This window comes from Triticum urartu, chromosome 2 (assembly GCF_003073215.2).
Source record: "Triticum urartu cultivar G1812 chromosome 2, Tu2.1, whole genome shotgun sequence".
Classification (NCBI taxonomy): domain Eukaryota; kingdom Viridiplantae; phylum Streptophyta; class Magnoliopsida; order Poales; family Poaceae; genus Triticum; species Triticum urartu.
In genome coordinates, this window is record NC_053023.1 from 8,319,082 (window position 1) to 8,340,386 (window position 21,305).

A 21,305-nucleotide genomic window follows, 5' to 3' on the forward strand; every position below is an offset into this window, starting at 1 on the left:
AGTTGACATATATTTATAATATCCACAGTAAGTAGGTCCAGATTAATTATTGCCTAACCTTGGAAACTTTGTACAGTTATATCCGCAACTGTCCATGAAACATGTAAACATATCTTTAATTTTCACATATCGACATGTATTGTGGGAGTGAGCCTAGCTCAACTGGTTGGGGGAGTGGATGTACAAACCCAACACCTGGGTTTGAATTCTCAAGGAGGCGAATTTAGGTTCCTATTTATTCCCCCATTTATTAAGGATCAAGTTTGGTGTGTGGTGAAACCACTTATCAAAAAATATCTTGATACTCATTTTAAAAAATTCTGAGGACCATGTTTATCTTGATACTCATACTAAAATGGCCGTATGCATCCCTAGTTGGTGCAGAGGCCGGGGAAGTAAAATTCTCCCCCATTTTAAAAGGCGACATCCTACCCACTATTCAATTTGAGTAACTGATCGATAGGGATGGACGACTCCGCGGGCGACCCCTCGGGCGATTCGACGGGCGGCGGCCGTGAGCCCCCGACGACGCCAATCCTGCCGGAGCCACCGCCGCCCATCTCGACGGCGGATGGGGTAGGGTTGTGTGCCATCGGGAAGGGGCTTTCCTCTCCGCCGCTCGCCCGCGGTGCGGATCCTCCGCCGCCGTCGCCCCGGCGACTTGCGCCGGATCCGATCCAAAAGGAGTGGAGGCCGGTTGCGGAGGCGGCGCCCGATCTCCCTCTCTCCTCGTCGTCTAGCCCGGATCCCTTGACGGCAAATCGGGATTGGGAGTTTTGGAATCATACAAAATGGTATGTGCGTTTTCAGGACGATAGAAGGGCGGGGAGATGGATCAATGGCCTGATCTACTCGCACCCGTCCCGGTGGATGACGATCCGCGATGAAGAAGGAGACATTTTAGCCGGACGACATCTCTATGCTGGCGAAGATATTGCTGTTGGTAAGAGTTTTATTATCGATATTTTCCATATCGAAGTTCTTGAGTGTGTGCAGGCACCCAGAGAATGCGATGAGCAAATTGAGTTCGTGGATCTTACGACGGACGCCGAGAAACCCAAGCCTGCGCAGCGGGTCGGGGGGGCGTTTTTGGATACTAGCTGATGATGAAGAAGACGATGATGAGGATCTGCCGGATGCGCCGGTGAAGTTACCATCTACACTTGTTGAGGCTACATCTACCTCGGGATCTAAAACTAAGGTGAGTGCTAAGAAGTCGGATTCGTTGGATACTTCGGTTCCTTCGCAGAAGTCGAAAGTGAAACCATGGAAGGGTCCGTTGCCAAAGGATGGGCCGTCGGCCATCACTTTGTCGGATTTTTTCCGTCCCGATTGTTGGACGAGAGTGACTCGGCGAAAGAAAAAATGTGGTTCGATGGTGTCACAGAGCTCGCCGGCAGTGGCCGTGCCGTGTGATATTCGGGCGGCCAGATCTGAGCGTTTGAATGAGTTGTTGGGCTCAGTTGGGATGCCTGTGGGTGCTTGTGACGTAGGCTTGGTCAGTACTGGGCTTGAGGCCCAGGGGGCTGGCCAGGCAAACGACGCAGCGAGGGCTAGCGACGTGCATGAGGGGGCCTTGGATCCATCGCCTCTGCATGCACGTACCCCCCTTCTCCCTCCGCTTGTCTCTGCTAGGGTTCGGCGCCGCGGGCGTGTGGGTTTTCCTTCGGCCCCCTCGTGCCGTTCTTCGCTAAGATTGGCCGGAGTCGACCGGCCTGCCTCCTATCTTTCGACGGCCAGCCATGCCGCCCAAGCCGCCGCCGCGGGTGCCACCAATGGCGAGAAGCCAGTCCGGGGCACGGGTGGCTTGGCCACTCCAGCGGCGGGCTCTGTTGCGCTGGGTCCCGCGCGTGCGGCACCTCCGCCCCGGGCGGTTCCGCCGCCGCATCGGGCGGCTCCACCGCCGCCTCGGGCGGTGCCTCCTCCACCGCCGACCCGGGCCTTGCCTCCGCTGCCACAGCAGCCTAGGGCTGCTTCGCCGCCTCCGTCTAGGGCTGAGCCGCAGCCGAACCAGCCTAGGGCTGATCCGTCGCTACCGCCTAGAGCTAAGCCGCAGCCGACCCAAAGGCCGTGGCGGCGGCAAATGGCGGCCGGCCGCAGTAGCCCTGGACAAGGCCCGCTCGGCCGTGGGGTTGCGGCATCACCGGGAGATGACCGGAATCCCCCGCGAGGCAGGTGGGGCGACGACGGTTACGACGCCTATGGTGCTGGACTGCATCGGGGTTCTTCATCCTCCGGCGGTGGCCGTGGTCATGCTTGGACAGACGACGGCAATGCCAACCAGGGTTTTCAGGGTCCGCCCGGTAACTTTGTGGAGGGGGCGGTCACTCCTAATAACCGCTCCTTCCGGGGCCGATTCCGCGGAGGTCGGGGCAGGCACAGACGTAACTACCCGCCTAGGCATCCGAAGCCTACGGTTGAGACTGCGGTGGTGGCTGGCGGAGGATCGGTTCTACCGCAGGTGGCGGTGGAAACGGTTCAGGCCCTGGCCGAAGTCACAGTGCCAGAACCCATGCAGACTGGTGATTCTACTTCTGAGAATGGTACGGACAAATCTGAGGCTGACAAGTTGTCCAAGTGGGCGACAAAGAAGAAGAAGCTTACTTGTTTTCAATGTGGTGACACGGGACACTTTATGGCTGAGTGCACTGCGGAATTATGTGACCTGTTCCGGAAACCTAAGCATACCGCTGCCGAGTGCCCTCTTATGCTTGGGCCTAAGCCTACTCTTCAGATATACGGGGTCTATTGCTCGGAGTTGATGTTCTTCGAGTCTCCCAGTGTGGCACCTCTGGCACGAGCGGTAGAGACCTCTTTCCCAGGGGTGGTGAAGGTAGTTCATGGACCGTTGACCGAGGCGCAAATTATTCAGCAGCTGCGGGAACTCGCTCCGGGTAATTTTCAGTGGTCGTTGCTCAAGCTAAATGATACGTCTTACAAAGTTGATTTTCCGTCTAAGGAGGATCAGTTGCGAATCCTCAAGTTCGGTATGAGCAGGGTCACAGGCACTAGTTTTGTGTTGCAGTTTGATGAATAGAAAAAGAAGGAGCCGCAGGGCACGCCGTTGAGGCAGATTTGGGTTTGTTTCTCCGGGGCGCCATCTGATTCCCTGGTTAGCTTCTTGGTGACGTGGAGTTTGGGGTCTTTGATCGGTAAGACTGAACAGGTGGATATGCCATTTAGTCGGGCCAACGGGGTGGCACGTTTACTTGTCAGTGTTGCTAATACTGAATTCTTGCCGAACGTGGTGCCTTGGACGTACGATGGTGTTCTGTATCAGCTGGACGTTCTGTATGAGGATCCTAATTTGTTCGATGAGTTTGAGGATGATAATCCTATGGACACAACTAAGGGCGGAGGTGCCCCGGGGAACCAGGATGATTTAGCTATGGGTGATGATGATGGGGCCAAGGAGCCGGTCGGTCCGTCTGATTCTAGTGATACTGCTCCTGCTCGGTCATCTGGTGTGGCTCCGACGTCCACCTTGCAGCTTGGGTCCTTGGGACCGTTCTCTGCTCCGCCTCGGCTTCGGGGCGTCTATCCGGGCTCCATGGATCCCGCGGCTCCCCTTTGTGCGCCGGCAGTTCTTGAGTTGGGAGATACCGAGGGGCAGGTGGCCCTTCCCACATCTCCTACCTCGCTGATGACTACCGTGGATGGTGCTGTGCTTGCGGCTATGGCTAGAGGTGACGGGCAGGAGGCCTGGTCCCCTGTGATGACGACACCGACGGCGCACACGGCGGACTCGGCGCTCTCCCCCACGTCGCCGCGCGCGGGAGGAGGGGTGGCTCGGCAGGAGGCCGCCGTCACTCTTTGCCCCATTGCGGTGGGCGGGTTAGGTGATGCGCCTGCCTCACCGGCCTCTTCTCCGGAGCACCGTGCGAGGGTATCCCCGGGCCCTGTTGCCGGCGGGTCGCCCGTGGACAGGCCACGGGAGTCGTCGCCGTGCTGCTCTCCTGCCCCAGTGGCTACGGCCCGGGGTGCCGCTGTTGGGGGACGGGCAGGAGGCCTTTCCTCTAGCAGAGCTTCACGCGAGGAGGCCATCGCCTTTGGCGGTATCCCGGATCCTGTCTCCTAGGGGAGGCGGGTCAGCGGGAGGCCGCAGGAGTAGCCGGACGTTGATGACATGCAGCTGAGGTGTGCTTTGAGAGCTGCCAAGTTGCGCGACGTCGAGACCTCCACTGGTATGTCCGTTAATAAGTCAAATTCCATTTTGCATTTTACTGATGTTGAAATTATTCATAATGCAAATCAAATAGGAGTTTCACTTGGTAATAATGATAGTGACATATCTAGGTCGGTTGATGACATTCTTGATTTGGAAGCTGATCGTGCGGTAGATATGATCCGGCACATTGTTGCTGTTAAACCTATGAACGACTCGGAGATAGATGCGCTTGGGGTTAGGGTTCTTGATGGCTTGTGTGCCGATCTTGACCCTGCATTACCCGAGACGGAGGAGGACACCATTCCTGAGGTGTCTCTTCATGTAGACGAGCCCGAGGCGCTAGAAGCAGAGAATGACTGTGCTGATCAGGCTGATGGTCTCCTTAAGCCAAAACGGACATGGAAACGGAAGGTTTATCCCGTCTCGGCAGCACGTAGGAATGCTAGGATCCGCACTGCAAAAAAATTTCATGATGAATTATGAGAGGCTATTTCTGGAATAGCAGAGGTCTTAGAGACTTGGCTAAAAGAAGATTTCTAGCGGAGGCTTCTCTTGAACATCATTTGGATTTTATTGCATTGTCTGAGACTGGAAGAAGCAACTTCACTTCACAATTTCTTGCCACTTTGTCCGGGGGGGGGGGGGTAGATTTTGACTGGCATTGCCTCCCCCCTCGAGGAAGATCCGGTGGGGTTTTACTTGGGGTTAAGTGCGAAACGTTGGAAGTTCGGAGTGTAGTTTTGGGGGATTTTGCTGTCAAGTTTCGAGTTAGAACTAAGGCAGATGGGTTTGATTGGGCTTTGGTGGCGGTGTACGGAGCTGCGCAACCAGAGCTCAAGCCAGACTTTTTGGCGGATCTGGTTCGTATTTGTGGTAACGAACAGCTCCCCCTCTTAGTGGGGGGGGGGGGGTTTCAACATTATCCGTAGGAAGGAGGAAAAGAATAATGACAATTTTGACGGCCGATGGTTGTTTATGTTCAACACTATTATCGAAAGCTTGGATCTCAGAGAGATAGAGCTTTCGGGTAGGAAATTCACTTGGGCTAATTCGTTATCGGTCCCGACGTTTGAGAAACTTGACCGTGTCCTAGCCAGTGTCGAATGGGAACAGAAGTTTCCTTTGGTAACCGTGCAGGCATTGATAAGAGGTGTCTCTGATCATACACCGTTACTAGTCGATTCAGGAGATCTAACTTTTGTGGGCAACAAGAACATTTTCTCGTTTGAACTTGCCTGGTTTGAAAGAGAAGGGTTCCTCGAGTTGTTAGCTCGGGAGTGGGCTAAAGACTCAGGAGGAAGGACGCCTATCGAGCGATGGCAAGGCAAGATTCGTCATCTACGAAGGTTCCTTCGAGGATGGGCTAAGCACACGCATGGTATTTATAAGGCGGAGAAGGAGAGACTTCTTCTACTTATTCAAAACCTTGAAGTTAAAGCTGAAACTTCTATCTTGGATTCCAGTGAGTTGGAAACAAAGATAGAGGCGGAGATGCGACTTAAACAGCTTCTTTGAGAGGAGGAATTGAAGTGGGCGTTGCGAGCTAAAGTTCGCAAGATAGTACAAGGCGAGGACAATACTCAATTCTTTCATATGATTGCTAATGGGAAGCATCATAAAAAGAGAATTTTCCAGCTTGAACAAGACGAAGGGACGATAGTTGGTCAAGACAATCTGAAAGTCTATATTACCAATTATTATAAGCAGTTGTTTGGTCCCCCGGAAGAGAATTTTGTGTCCTTAGATGAGTCTAGGGTTGAGGATGTTCCTCAACTTGAGACTGCCGAGAATGAGCTCCTGACTGCTCCTTTCTCTGAGAAAGAGGTGTTTGAAGCCATTGCACAAATGGAGAATAATAAGGCTCCAGGACCGGATGGGTTCCCGGCGGAGTTCTACAAAAAGTGCTGGCATTTTATAAAGGGAGATTTGATGCCCATGTTCCACGATTTTTTTGAGGGACAGCTTCAGTTGTTTAAGCTGAATTTTAGAACGATAACTCTTCTTCCTAAGAAGATAGACGCTGTTCGCATTGAGCAGTTCAGACCTATATGTCTGCTTAATGTGAGTTTCAAAATCTTCACCAAGGCCGGGATGAACAGACTTACGCAGATTGCGCATTCTCTGGTTCATCCGTCCCAGACTGCTTTCATGCTTGATAGAAATATCCTTGAAGGGGTTGTTGTCTTGCATGAAACGCTCCATGAAATCCACTCAAAAAAACTTGATGGCGTAGTTTTTAAAGTGGATTTTGAAAAAGCATATGATAAAGTTAAATGGCCGTTCCTTCAACAAGCTTTGCGTATGAAAGGTTTTGATCCGGCTTGGAGAAACCAGATTGACTCCTTTACGCAAAAAGGGAGTGTAGGGATTAAAGTGAATGACGACATAGGTCGCTATTTCCAAACACACAAGGGGCTAAGGCAAGGAGACCCGATGTCACCAATCCTGTTTAACATAGTGGCTGATATGCTGACTATTTTAATAGGTCGGGCAAAGGATGCAGGGCAGGTAGGCGGCCTGGTCCCACATCTAGTTGACGGAGGGATTTCCATTCTTCAGTATGCTGATGATACTATCATCTTTATGGAGCACGACTTGGCGAAAGCAAGAAACATGAAGCTGTTGTTATGCTTATTTGAACAATTATCTGGCCTCAAAATTAACTTCCACAAGAGCGAATTGTTTTGCTTCGGAAGAGCAAAGGATGACCAGGACACGTATAAACAATTGTTCGGATGTGAATTGGGCTCCTTACCGTTTACGTACTTAGGTATACCCATTCATCATCGTAAGCTGACTAACTTGGAGTGGAAATGCATCGAGGATCGCTTTGAAAAGAAACTGAGCTCTTGGAAAGGGAAGCTCATGTCATACGGAGGACGATTGATTCTGATTAATTCGGTCCTCACCAGTATGCCTATGTTTCTTTTATCCTTTTTCCAGGTTCCGATGGGAGTCAGGAAAAGGTTAGATTTTTACCGATCTCGATTCTTTTGGCAGAATGATGAGCTCAAACGAAAGTATAGGCTCGCTAAGTGGGATATAATCTATAGGCCGAAGGACCAAGGGGGTCTAGGTATTGAAAATTTGGAAGTCAAAAACATATGTCTCCTTAGCAAATGGCTATTTAAACTATCGTCTGAGACGGACGCTACTTGGGCACAGATTTTGCACAATAAGTATCTTTATGCTAAGACCTTGGCCCAGGTAAATGTGAGGCCTTCCGACTCACCTTTTTGGAAGGGTTTAATGAGAGCCAAACAACTTTTTTTCAACAAGTCAAAATTTATTGTCGGGAATGGTGCCACTACGAGATTTTGGGAGGATACGTGGCTGTTGGGGAACGCAGTAATTTCAAAAATTTCCTACGCACACGCAAGATCATGGTGATGCATAGCAACGAGAGGGGAGAGTGTTGTCTACGTACCCACGCAGACCGACTGCGGAAGCGTTGACACAACGTAGAGGAAGTAGTCGTACGTCTTCCCGATCCGACCGATCCAAGCACCGTTACTCCGGCACCTCCGAGTTCTTAGCACACGTACAGCTCGATGACGCTCCCCGGGCTCCGATCCAGTAAAGCTTCGGGGATGAGTTCCGTCAGCACAACGGCATGGTGACGATGATGATGTTCTACCGACGCAGGGCTTCGCCTCAGCACTACAACGATATGATCGAGGTGGAATATGGTGGCAGGGGGCACCGCACACGGCTAAGGAACGATCTCAAGGATCAACTTGTGTGTCTAGAGGTGCCCCCTGCCTCCGTATATAAAGGATGGAGGAGGAGGAGGCCGGCCAAGGCTAGATGCGGCCAGGATGTGGAGTCCTACTAGGACTCCAAGTCCTAGTAGGAGTCCACCAAGAGGGGAGGAAGGGAGAAGGAAGTGGAGGAGAAGGAAAGGTGGCCGGCCCCCTTTTGCCTAGTCCAATTCGGACTAGAGGGGAGGGGTGGCGCAGCAGGCCCTTTCTCCTCTTCCCACTAAAGCCCATCAAGGCCCAATACTTCTCCCGGCGAATTCCCGTAACTCTCCGGTACTCCGAAAAATACCCGAATCACTCGGAACCTTTCCGAATTCCGAATATAGTCATCCAATATATCGATCTTTACGTCTCGACCATTTCGAGACTCCTCGCCATGTCCCCGATCTCATCCGGGACTCCGTACTCCTTCGGTACATCAAAACTCATAATATAACTGTCATCGAAACCTTAAGCGTGCGGACCCTACGGTTCGAGAACAATGTATACATGACCGAGACACGTCTCCGGTCAATAACCAATAGCGGGACCTGGATGCCCATATTGGCTCCTACATATTCTACGAAGATCTTTTATCGGTCAGACCGCATAACAACATACGTTGTTCCCTTTGTCATCGGTATGTTACTTGCCCGAGATTCGATCGTCGGTATCCAATACCTAGTTCACTCTCGTTATCGGCAAGTCTCTTTACTCGTTCCATAATACATCATCCCGCAACTAACTCATTAGTTGCAATGCTTGCAACGCTTAAGTGATGTGCATTACCGAGAGGGCCCAGAGATACCTCTCCGACAATCGGAGTGACAAATCCTAATCTCGAAATACGCCAACCCAACATCTACCTTTGGAGACACCTGTAATGCTCCTTTATAATCACCCAGTTACGTTGTGACGTTTGGTAGCACCCAAAGTGTTTCTCCGGCAAACGGGAGTTGCATAATCTCATAGTCATAGGAACATGTATAAGTCATGAAGAAAGCAATAGCAACATACTAAACGATCGGGTGCTAAGCTAATGGAATGGGTCATGTCAATCAGATCATTCAACTAATGATGTGATCTCGTTAATCAAATAACAACTCTTTTGTCCATGGTTAGGAAACATAACCATCTTTGATTAACGAGCTAGTCAAGTAGAGGCATACTAGTGACACTCTGTTTGTCTATGTATTCACACATGTATTATGTTTCTGGTTAATACAATTCTAGCATGAATAATAAACATTTATCATGAAATAAGGAAATAAATAATAACTTTATTATTGCCTCTAGGGCATATTTCCTTCAGTCTCCCACTTGCACTAGAGTCAATAATCTAGTTCACATCGCCATGTGATTTAACAGCAATAGTTCACATCACCATGTGATTAACACCCATAGTCCACATCGATATGTGACCAATACCCAAAATGTTTACTAGAGTCAGTAATCTAGTTCACATTGCTATGTGATTAACACCCAAAGAGTACTAAGGTGTGATCATGTTTTGCTTGTGAGATAATTTTAGTCACCGGGTCTGTTATATTTAGATCCGTAAGTATTTTGCAAATATTTATGTCAACAATGCTCTGCACGGAGCTACTCTAGCTAATTTCTCCCACTTTTAATATGTATCTAGATTGAGACTTAGATTCATCTAGATTAGTGTCAAAACTTGCATCGACGTAACCCTTTACGACGAACCTTTTGTCACCTCCGTAATCGAGAAACATATCCTTATTCCAGTAAGGATAATTTTGACCGCTGTCCATTCATCTACTCCTAGATCACTATTGTACTCCCTCTCTTAACACAGTGTATGGTATACAATAGATCTGGTACACAGCATGGCATACTTTATAGAACCTATGACTGAGACATAGGGAATGACTTTCATTCTCTTTCTATCTTCTGCCGTGGTCGGGCTTTGAGTCTTACTCAACTTCACACCTTGTAACACAGGCAAGAACTCTTTCTTTGACTGCTCCATTTTGAACTACTTCAAAATCTTGTCAAGGTATGTACTCATTGAAAAAACTAATCAACCGTCTTGGTCTATCTCTATAGATCTTGGAGCTCAATATGTAAGCAGCTTCACCGAAGTCTTTCTTTGAAAAACTCCTTTCAAACACTCCTTTATGCTTTACAGAATAATTCTACATTATTTCCGATCAACAATATGTCATTCACATATACTTATCAGAAATGCTGTAGTGCTCCCACTCACTTTCTTGTAAATACAGGCTTCACCGCAAGTCTGTATAAAACTATATGGTTTGATCAACTCATCAAAGCGTATATTCCAACTCCGAGATGCTTGCACCAGTCCATAGATGGATCGCTGGAGCTTGCACTTTTTGTTAGCACCTTTCGGATTGACAAAACCTTCTGGTTGCATCATATACAACTCTTCTTTAATAAATCCATTAAGGAATGCAGTTTTGTTTATCCATTTGCCAGATTTCATAAAATGCGGCAATTACTAACATGATTCGGATAGACTCAAGCATAGATACGAGTGAGAAGCTCTCATCGTAGTCAACACCTTGAACTTGTCGAAAACCTTTTTGCGACAATTCTAGCTTTGTAGATAGTAACACTACTATCAGCGTCCGTCTTCCTCTTGAAGATCCATTTATTCTCAATTGCTTGCCGATCATCGGGCAAGTCAACCAAAGTCCAAACTTTGTTCTCATACATGGATCATATCTCAGATTTCATGGCCTCAAACCATTTCGCGGAATCTGGGCTCATCATCGCTTCCTCATAGTTCGCAAGTTCGTCATGGTCTAGTAACATGACTTCCAGAACAGGATTACCGTACCACTCTTGTGCGGGTCTCACTCTGGTTTACCTACGAGATTCGGTAGTAACTTGATCTGAAGTTTACATGATCATCATCATTAGCTTCCTCGCTAATTGGTGTAGTAGTCACAAGAACAGATTTCTGTGATGAACTACTTTCCAATAAGGGAGAAGGTATAATTACCTTATCAAGTTTTCTACTTTCCTCCCACTCACTTCTTTCGAGAGAAACTCCTTCTCTAGAAAGTTTCCGAATTTAGCAACAAAAGTCTTGCCTTCGGTCTTGTGATAGAAGGTGTATCCAATAGTTTCTTTTGGATATCCTATGAAGACACATTTCTCCGATTTGGGTTCGAGCTTATCAGGTTGAAGCTTTTTCACATAAGCATCGCAGCCCCAAACTTTCAGAAACGACAACTTTGGTTTCTTGCCAAACCACAGTTCATAAGGCGTCGTCTCAACGAATTTTGATGGTGCCCTTTTAACGTGAATGCAGCTGTCTTTAATGAATAACCCCAAAATGATAGTAGTAGATCGGTAAGAGACATCATAGATGGCACCATATCTAATAAAGTACGGTTATGACGTTCGGACACACCATTACACTGTGGTGTTCCAGGTGGCATGAGTAGTGAAACTGTTTCACATTGCTTTGAACCGAAGGCCAAACTCGTAACTCAAATACTCTTCTCTACGATCAGATCGTAGAAACTTTATTTTCTTGTTACGATGATTTTTCACCTTACTCTGAAATTCTTTGAACTTTTCAAATGTTTCAGACTTACGTTTCATCAAGTAGATATACTCATATCTGCTCAAATCATCTGTGAAGATCAGAAAATAATGATACCTGTCGCGAGCCTCAATATTCATCGGACCACATACATCAGTATGTATGATTTCCAACAAATCTGTTGCTCGCTCCATTGTTCCGAAGAACAAAGTCTTAGTCATCTTGCCCATGAGGCATGGTTCGCAAGCATCAACTGATTCATAATCAAGTGATTCCAAAAGCCCATCAGCATGGAGTTTCTTCATGCGCTTTACACCAATATGACCTAAACGGCAGTGCTACAAATAAGTTGCACTATCATTATTAACTTTGCATCCTTTGGTTTCAATATTATGATTATGTGTATCACTATGATCGAGATCCAACGAACTATTTTCATTGGGTGTGTAACCATATAAGGTTTTATTCATGTAAACAGAACAACAATTTATTCTCTTACTTAAATGAATAACCGTATTACAATAAACATGATCAAATCATATTCATGCTCAATGTAAACACTAAATAACACTTATTTAGGTTCAACACTAATCCCAAAATTATAGGGAGTGTACGATGATTATCATATCAACCTTGGAACCATTTCCAACATACATCATCACTTCACCCTTAACTAGTCTCTGTTTATTCTGCAACTCCCGTTTCGAGTTACTAATCTTAGCAACTGAACTAGTATCAAATACTGAGGGTTTGCTATAAACACTAGTAAAGTACACATCAATAACATGTATATCAAATATACTTATGTTCACTATGCCATCCTTCTTATCCGCCAATCACTTGGGGTAGTTCCGCTTCCAGTGACCAGTCTCTTTGCAGTAGAAGCACTTGGTCTCAGGCTTAGTACCAGACTTGGGCTTCTTCACTTTAGTAGCAACTTGCTTGCTGTTCTTCTTGAAGTTCCCCTTCTTCCCTCTGCCCTTTACTTGAAACTAGTGATCTTGTCAACCATCAACACTTGATGTTTTTCTTGATTTCTACCTTCGTTGATTTCAGCATCACGAAGAGCTTGGGAGTTGTTTCCGTTATCCCTTGCATATTATAGTTTATCACGAAGTTCTACTAACTTGGTGATGGTGACTAGAGAATTCTATCAATCACTATCTTATCTGGAAGATTAACTCCCACTTGATTCAAGCAATTGTAGTACCCAGACAATCTGAGAACATGCTCACTAGTTGAGCGATTCTCCTCCATCTTTTAGCTATAGAACTTGTTGGCGACTTCATATCTCTCAACTCGGGTATTTGCTTGAAATATTAACTTCAACTCCTGGAACATCTCATATGATCCATGACATTCAAAACGTCTTTGAAGTCCCGATTCTAAGCCGTTAAGCATGGTGCACTTAAACTATCAAGTAGTCATCATATTGAGCTAGCCAAACGTTCATAACGTCTGTATCTGCTCCTGCAATAGGTCTGTCACCTAGCGGTGCATCAAGGACATAATTCTTCTGTGCGGCAATGAGGATAAACCTCAGATCACGGATCCAATCCGCATCATTGCTACTAACATCTTTCAACACAATTTTCTCTCAGAACATGTCAAAATAAACACAGGGAAGCAACAACGCAAGCTATTGATCTACAACATAATTTGCAAAATACTACCAGGACTAAGTTCATGATAAATTTAAGTTCAATTTAATCATATTACTTAAGAACTCCCACTTAGATAGACATCCCTCTAATCCTTTCTAAGTGATCACGTGATCCAAATCAACTAAACCATGTCCGATCATCACGTGAGATGGAGTAGTTTCATGGTGAACATCATTATGTTGATCATATCTACTATATGATTCACGCTCGACCTTTCGGTCTCCGTGTTCCGAGGCCATATCTGCAATATGCTAGGCTCGTCAAGTTTAACCTGAGTATTCTGCGTGTGCAAAACTGGCTTGCACCCGTTGTAGATGGACGTAGAGCTTATCACACCCGATCATCACGTGGTGTCTGGGCACGACGAACTTTGGCAACGGTGCATACTCAGGGAGAACACTTTTATCTTGAAATTTAGTGAGGAATCATCTTATAATGCTACCGTCAATCAAAGCAAGATAAGATGCATAAAAGATAAACATCACATGCAATCAAAATATGTGACATGATATGGCCATCATCATCTTGTGCCTTTGATCTCCATCTCCAAAGCATCGTCATGATCTCCATCGTCACCGGCATGACAGCATGATCTCCATCATCTTGATCTCTATCAATGTGTCGTCACATGGTCGTCTCGTCAACAATTGCTCTTGCAACTATTGCTATCGCATAGCGATAAAGTAAAGCAATTATTTGGCGCTTGCATCTTATGCAATAGACAGACAACCATAAGGCTTTTGCCAGTTGCCGATAACTTCAAAAAAACATGATCATATCATACAACAACTTATATCTCATCACGTCTTGACCATTTCACATCACAACATGCCCTGCAAAAACAAGTTAGACGTCCTCTACTTTGTTGTTGCAAGTTTTATGTGGCTGCTACTGGGCTTTAGCAAGAACCGTTCTTACCTACGCATCAAAACCACAACGATAGTTTGTCAATTTGACTCCGTTTTAACCTTCGCAAGGACCGGGCGTAGCCACACTCGGTTCAACTAAAGTTGGAGAAACAGTCACCCGCAAGTCACCTATGTGCAAAGCACGTCGGGGAAACCGGTCTCGCGTAAGCGTACGCGTAATGTCGGTCCGGGCCGCTTCATCCAACAATACCGCCGAACCAAAGTATGACATGCTGGTAGGCAGTATGACTTATATCGCCCACAACTCACTTGTGTTCTACTCGTGCATATAACATCAAACCATAAAACCTAGGCTCGGATGCCACTGTTGGGGAACGCAGTAATTTCAAAAATTTCCTACGCACACGCAAGATCATGGTGATGCATAGCAACGAGAGGGGAGAGTGTTGTCTACGTACCCACGCAGACCGACTGCGGAAGCGTTGACGCAACATAGAGGAAGTAGTCGTACGTCTTCCCGATCCGACCGATCCAAGCACCGTTACTCCGGCACCTCCGAGTTCTTAGCACACGTACAGCTTGATGACGCTCCGATCCAGCAAAGCTTCGGGGATGAGTTCCGTCAGCACAACGGCGTGGTGACGATGATGATGTTCTACCGACGCAGGGCTTCGCCTAAGCACTACAACGATATGATCGAGGTGGAATATGGTGGCAGGGTGCACCGCACACGGCTAAGGAACGATCTCAAGGATCAACTTGTGTGTCTAGAGGTGCCCCCTTCCTCCGTATATAAAGGATGGAGGAGGAGGAGGCCGGCCAAGGCTAGATGCGGCCAGGATGTGGAGTCCTACTAGGACTCGAAGTCCTAGTAGGAGTCCACCAAGAGGGGAGGAAGGGAGAAGGAAGTGGAGGAGAAGGAAAGGTGGTCGGCCCCCTTTTCCCTAGTCCAATTCGGACTAGAGGGGAGGGGGGGCGCAGCAGGCCCTTTCTCCTCTTCCCACTAAAGCCCATCAAGGCCCAATACTTCTCCCGGCGAATTCCCGTTACTCTCCGGTACTCCAATATATCGATCTTTACGTCTCGACCATTTCGAGACTCCTCGTCATGTCCCCGATCTCATCCAGGACTCCGAACTCCTTCGGTACATCAAAACTCATAATATAACTGTCATTGAAACCTTAAGCGTGCTGACCCTACGGTTCGAGAACAATGTAGACATGACCGAGACACGTCTCCGGTCAATAACCAATAGCGGGACCTGGATGCCCATATTGGCTCCTACATATTCTACGAAGATCTTTTATCGGTCAAACCGCATAACAACATACGTTGTTCCCTTTGTCATCGGTATGTTACTTGCCCGAGATTCGATCGTCGGTATCCAATACCTAGTTCAATCTCGTTACCGGCAAGTCTCTTTACTCGTTTCGTAATACATCATCCCGCAACTAACTCATTAGTTGCAATGCTTGCAAGGCTTAAGTGATGTGCATTACCGAGAGGGCCCAGAGATACCTCTCCGACAATCGGAGTGACAAATCCTAATCTCAAAATACGCCAACCCAACATCTACCTTTGGAGACACCTGTAATGCTCCTTTATAATCACCCAGTTACGTTGTGACGTTTGGTAGCACCCAAAGTGTTTCTCCGGCAAACGGGAGTTGCATAATCTCATAGTCATAGGAACATGTATAAGTCATGAAGAAAGCAATAGCAACATACTAAACGATCGGGTGCTAAGCTAATGGAATGGGTCATGTCAATCAGATCATTCAACTAATGATGTGATCTCGTTAATCAAATAACAACTCTTTTGTCCATGGTTAGGAAACATAACCATCTTTGATTAACGAGCTAGTCAAGTAGAGGCATACTAGTGACACTCTGTTTGTCTATGTATTCACACATGTATTATGTTTCCGGTTAATACAATTCTAGCATGAATAATAAACATTTATCATGAAATAAGGAAATAAATAATAACTTTATTATTGCCTCTAGGGCATATTTCCTTCAGTGGCTTGGGGAGACTCCTCTTGCACTTCAATATCCTACTTTGTACAACATTGTGCGACGTAGAGAAGCCTACGTTGCAACTGTTTTACAATCCACTCCCCTCAATATTAGTTTTCAGAGGACGCTAGTTGGAAATCGTTGGGAGGCCTGGCTCCACCTTGTTAGAGGTTTGATGGAGGTCCGGTTGTCCCAGCAACCAGATCAGCTGTATTGGAAACTTACTAAGAACGGTGTGTTCTCGGTTAAATCTATGTATCTGGATGTCATTAACTCTAGCGTTGTCCCTTCCTCGATTCACGTTTGGAAAGTAAAGGTTTCCTTACGAATCAAAGTGTTTATGTGGTTTGTGCATAAACAAGTCATTTTGACTAAGGATAACCTGGCAAAACGCAACTGGATGGGCTCTTCTCGGTGTAGCTTTTGCGATCATAACGAAAACATCAAACACCTCTTTCTCGATTGTCCGTTGGCTAAGATTCTGTGGCGGTCGATTCATATTGCGTTTAATATTAATCAGCCCACCTCTATCAACATGTTATTTGGAGCATGGCTTGACGGAGTTGATTCTGATACTGCAAGACACATTCGTGTTGGCGTTTGTGCTTTACTTTGGACAGTATGGAACTGCAGAAATGATTTAGTATTTAACAGATCAACAAACATTCACTTTTTGCAGGTTATCTTCAGGGCCACGGCATTCATCCGTATGTGGTCGCTACTCACTCCGACAGAGGCCAGGGAGCGTTTGGTTACTGCGTCTACCCGATGGGAGATTGTAGCGCGGGATATTTTCAACCGGTTTGGATGGCGGTCATGTAATAGGATATGCATGTAGTGCTCCTATTGTGTTTGACAGCCGGTTGTGGCTTTGGGTTTTAGCTCTTTCGAGCTTTTTGTTTATTTTTGCACCTCGATACTTGGCGACTTTGCTACTGGATTATGTTTTTAATAATATGAGCCGTATGCATCTTTCTGATGCAGAGGCTGGGGTAAACCCCTTTTCGAAAAAAAAACATATCGACATGTATGTTTAAGTTAATTTTTGGCGTTTGTCTTTCATCGGACTCGTTTTACATTTTACACGGCATATCCAGTATATGTGCACTCTACTCTAGCATAGTTTGACCGTGGAAACTGACTGGGCTTTTGCAGATGAACTTCAGTGGAGGAAAGCAGAGCGCAACTCTGTGTGCCCTTTTATTTTGGTCAGTGGAGGAAAGCAGATCACTGAAGCAGAGCGCAACTTCAGTGGAGGCAATCACAACTCCATGCTTCAGCAATCATGCAGGGAACATGTATTTAACATATTTACTCCTTTGGTTGGTTTCTTCATAACCCAATCAGTCTACAGGGTTCAGGCTTACTCCTTTGTGCTAGTTCAGTATTTATCGGGGACTGTCACATCTTATGCATTCTACAGGGTTCAGGCTTGACCTGATGTTGACCCCCAAAATAGCAAAAATGGAAATAGGAAAATGGTAATGACTTGTTTGCGTAAATGAAATTGTTTTTGTCGCCCTGTATATTTGTTCCCTGTAATTTGCATCAGGCATTCTGAAATTTACTGACTGAGAATTTTGGCCCAAATTCTTGCAGAGAAGCTAGTGATGGACGAGTTGCGTGTTGTAACCGGGGTGCTACGCGTCCAGCCAGTGCAGCACCTCGCTGGTGGTACCAGAGGGCTCTTGCAACATCCTTGTGCAGGCGTCCATCTTAGCAAAAGTGAGCTACTTCCTGGAAATAAATGTGAAGACTGAAGTTGATGAGCTTCAGAATTTGCAAAGTCAAATTCCAAGAACCCCATACATATACATGTGAGGTTTGATCTGAGGTAGGGTATTTTTTTTTTTTTTTTGCTCATAGACAGAATCTCGTGCACCCCATCATGCCTTTTATTTTGGCATTGGCATTTTTTCCTGGTCAAAATGTTAATTTAATCATTTTGAAAACATATAAATTTATCATTGTGCCGGTATATCTTTTTACTAAAATCTTATACTGTAAGTTTTTCAGGTTGTTTCATAAAGACTTTAAAAAGGACACACGTCCTTTGCAACAACTACAGCACGTCCCGCCATGCGTTCATGTAATCCTGCCGGAGCAAGTGAAGATTTGAGCCGATGGATGCAGTCCGAAAACCAGAAGGTGCGGAGATGTATATGTGACTTTATGCTATATTCGAGGTTCGTTAACAGGTCCCTTAGCCATGTTCTTGCAAGGATCAGTTCAAAATCTTGCCAGCTCAAAATGACTCCCCGTAACTTATGAGTGAGTTGATCTTCTTCGCCAGACTGATGATGACGACCCCAAAAGATGTAAAGTTTCTGTACGTACATTAATTTTAATTTTCTCAGTTGTGCATAGAAAAATTAGAGCCAGAGTTGTCCATTTTCTTGGCTGAGAGAAATTTTGGACCAACTTGTTGTGCCTTTGACGTGTGAGACCTAGCCCAGCAGAGAGTTAACAAAAGCCATACCGTTTCTGTTTTCATGTGCGGCACAATGCTCAGTCCCCTACAAATGATGATTAGTTCATCCCGAATCTTCTTCCCCAAACACACAAATAGCGACAGCCGGTGTCGAGCCACGCGCCACTCAGCACGTAGCATCGCCGCCACGCCTCGTACAAAGCGATGGTGGTCGCCGACTTCAAGTAGGGGCACAACGAGAGGGAGGGAGGGGAGGGGATGGGCCTAGTTAGACCGACTGTAACTGTGCCCGGCAGATGCAGTGCGACGCCATGGTGCTCCCGGACCCCGAGTCTTCAAAATTGATTCCTCTATAATTTAACTAACGCCTGTTTTGATTTGCGAGATTTTGCAAAAAAGTATTGAGCTTCTCGTATCCAAACGAGCTGACTTTTTAATCTAATCATATAGCTGAGCTCCATCCTCCTTTGATGATGATGCATTTTGTTGGAAATATGAGCAATTTACCAAATGATTTTATTAGCAGAAATATTAGATAAAGCATGACTAATATAGTAGAGATAAAACAAGTCATGCGATTTGACAAAGAGAAGGTAAACATCATCTTCATATATGGAATGTAACTGAACACATCTAGAGCAGCCAGTAAAGCAAGTTGCATATAGAGTCTAACATATGTAGGGCAAATACTAGAACAAGGAACTGCAACAGGACCTCTAACAGAAAGGAGAATAACACGTAGCCAGTAGTCGCGCGGCTCATTCCCGCAACCCGCGGCGTGTCGTGGCGAGGCGGGCGGCGGAGGAGGAGCGCGCGTGGATGTCCCTCTTATTCTCATGCTCATACATGTGGGGAAAGAACCACCCTTATAAAGAGGTCCAACTCCCTCTAAACCAGCAATGTGGGACTAAACTTTTGTTTCACTTCTTGCCTTGCACAAATGGGCTGCGTGGGCCTCTAGGATTTATTAGGAATTTTTTAAACTGCTATTGGGCTAGGCCCAAGGTAGACAAAATTCCAGCACATTTGCCTCTTTCTTCTTACGAATATCTGTAGTACATTTAGTTCACGGTATCTAAGAAGAGCAGGTGGGTTGTTGGATCCGGTAACAATGATGCCTGAGTGGCATTCCTTTCCTTGAACGCATTGTTGTTGAAGAACCTCTATCTATTGTCATGAGTTGATAGATGCGGATATGGTCATTGTTGTAGTTTACCGATCACATATCTGAGTGCTTTGGGTTTTCTTTCCTTACTTATGCATAGCTTTGATCTTATATGATTTTGCTATTGGATGGCATGTTTATTATGTTTGTATCCCTTGATGCTTCATTTTAAACTAATAAAAGTCCATTCTTTGTTGATAAAAATATTTGAGATCTGTAATAGCTAAGAAAATTGAGATCCTAGTTATGCAGGTTACTGGTTTATAACGTGGGCTTCCAGTGCAAAACTAATTGAAGTTTAATATAACACACGGGGTTAGAATAAACGAACTAATTGAAGTGCTCGACGCCTTAGCACGCCTGCTTAACTTAATTAGTTCTTCGTGTCCAACCTCAATCTCCTCTACCTCATGGGCAAGGCAAACACACTTGAAGTCTTCATATGCCATTGGCAGTCTCCTCTCCACCGTTGATTCATCGTCCATTGTCAGCGGCTGCATTGTTGAGTCATCGATTGGGAAACTTCTTGGTCTGCTCCTTGAAATCGTCGTCTGCCGATGGCGGCTGCATTGTTCGGTCAGAGCATTTACAGACGGTTTGCCAAACCCTTTCTATATACGTCTGGGCGGACAGCCTGGTAAAAAAAGAAATCTGACCAGACGGATCCCTCATACAGGTATCAAATGTCCGGGTTGACCGGCACCCTCATATCTAGGTACGCCCGAGCACGTTCGCTACGTCGGTTCCGGCCCATATTGGCGCACCCCAACCTCACATATATTCGTTCTCATCCGTTCTCCGGACCAAACCCTAGCCACTATACTCCACTCTGTCCCCAAGCTTTCATCTAGCGATCTACGACCTTCTCCGACATGGTGGGTCGCAGATCAGAGTCCTCGGTCACCATACCTATGGACTAGGAGCTCATCCCAAGCAGGCCCGAGGAGAAGATGGTCGTACGAGTTGTGCTCCACCCGCACCTGTAAGGAGAATGCCATACAGCGGTCAGACTCGATCAGGCGGAAATCTATAGCGTCCGTACAAATGGCACTTGGATCCGGCACGAGGCGCGTCGCTGCTGCCTTGTTGAAGGTGGTGTGGTCCATCTGGCGTTCATAAGCCATGGTGGAAGCATAGCCCCTTCGTTGGTAAATGCCCTTGGTGGCCTGTCCGTTGAGGTTATGGCGTGATGTACCTGTCGTGCGAGGCAGAGGGCGCGGGAGGCCATGGCAGGAGCAGAGCCAGGACGTGGGCATGAGGCGTGTGAAGATGACAATGATTGTACATCTGATGTTTTTTTAAGATAAAGGTTCAAAACATAGCAATATATTTTTGGCAATACACATATGTTCTTCATTCCTATTAGTTTATAACTCACGTTTTACCATTTTCTTGACAATATTCCGAGTAGTGTAAGAAATAAATGTGTATTTTCCTTTTACCATTTTGGCGGACAAGGACCTGAAATTATCTGAACCTGGCTAAAGGAGTTCTGCTTATCTTGTATCTCGCGTTTTAGAAAGAACAAACTGAATCAGGGGGAGTCCAGTCACAGATATTATCACATAAAACAATGTTGATCCATGGATGATATAAAACAATAAGCAACCATTGGCTGGTTGGCTAGGAATTAGGAGAGTGGTTGTGGTACCGGTCCACTAGGCCAAATCCCTATCTAAGACCACATGTATGTCCTATATAGCTGGTCA

The 21,305-nt window shown here is 46.3% G+C and overlaps 1 pseudogene; it reads left to right on the forward strand.

The window, feature by feature from the left end:
• Window positions 1-4,126: 4,126 nt before the first annotated feature.
• Window positions 4,127-17,760, forward strand: LOC125534717 (annotated as a pseudogene).
• The last annotated feature ends 3,545 nt before the right edge of the window (window positions 17,761-21,305 follow it).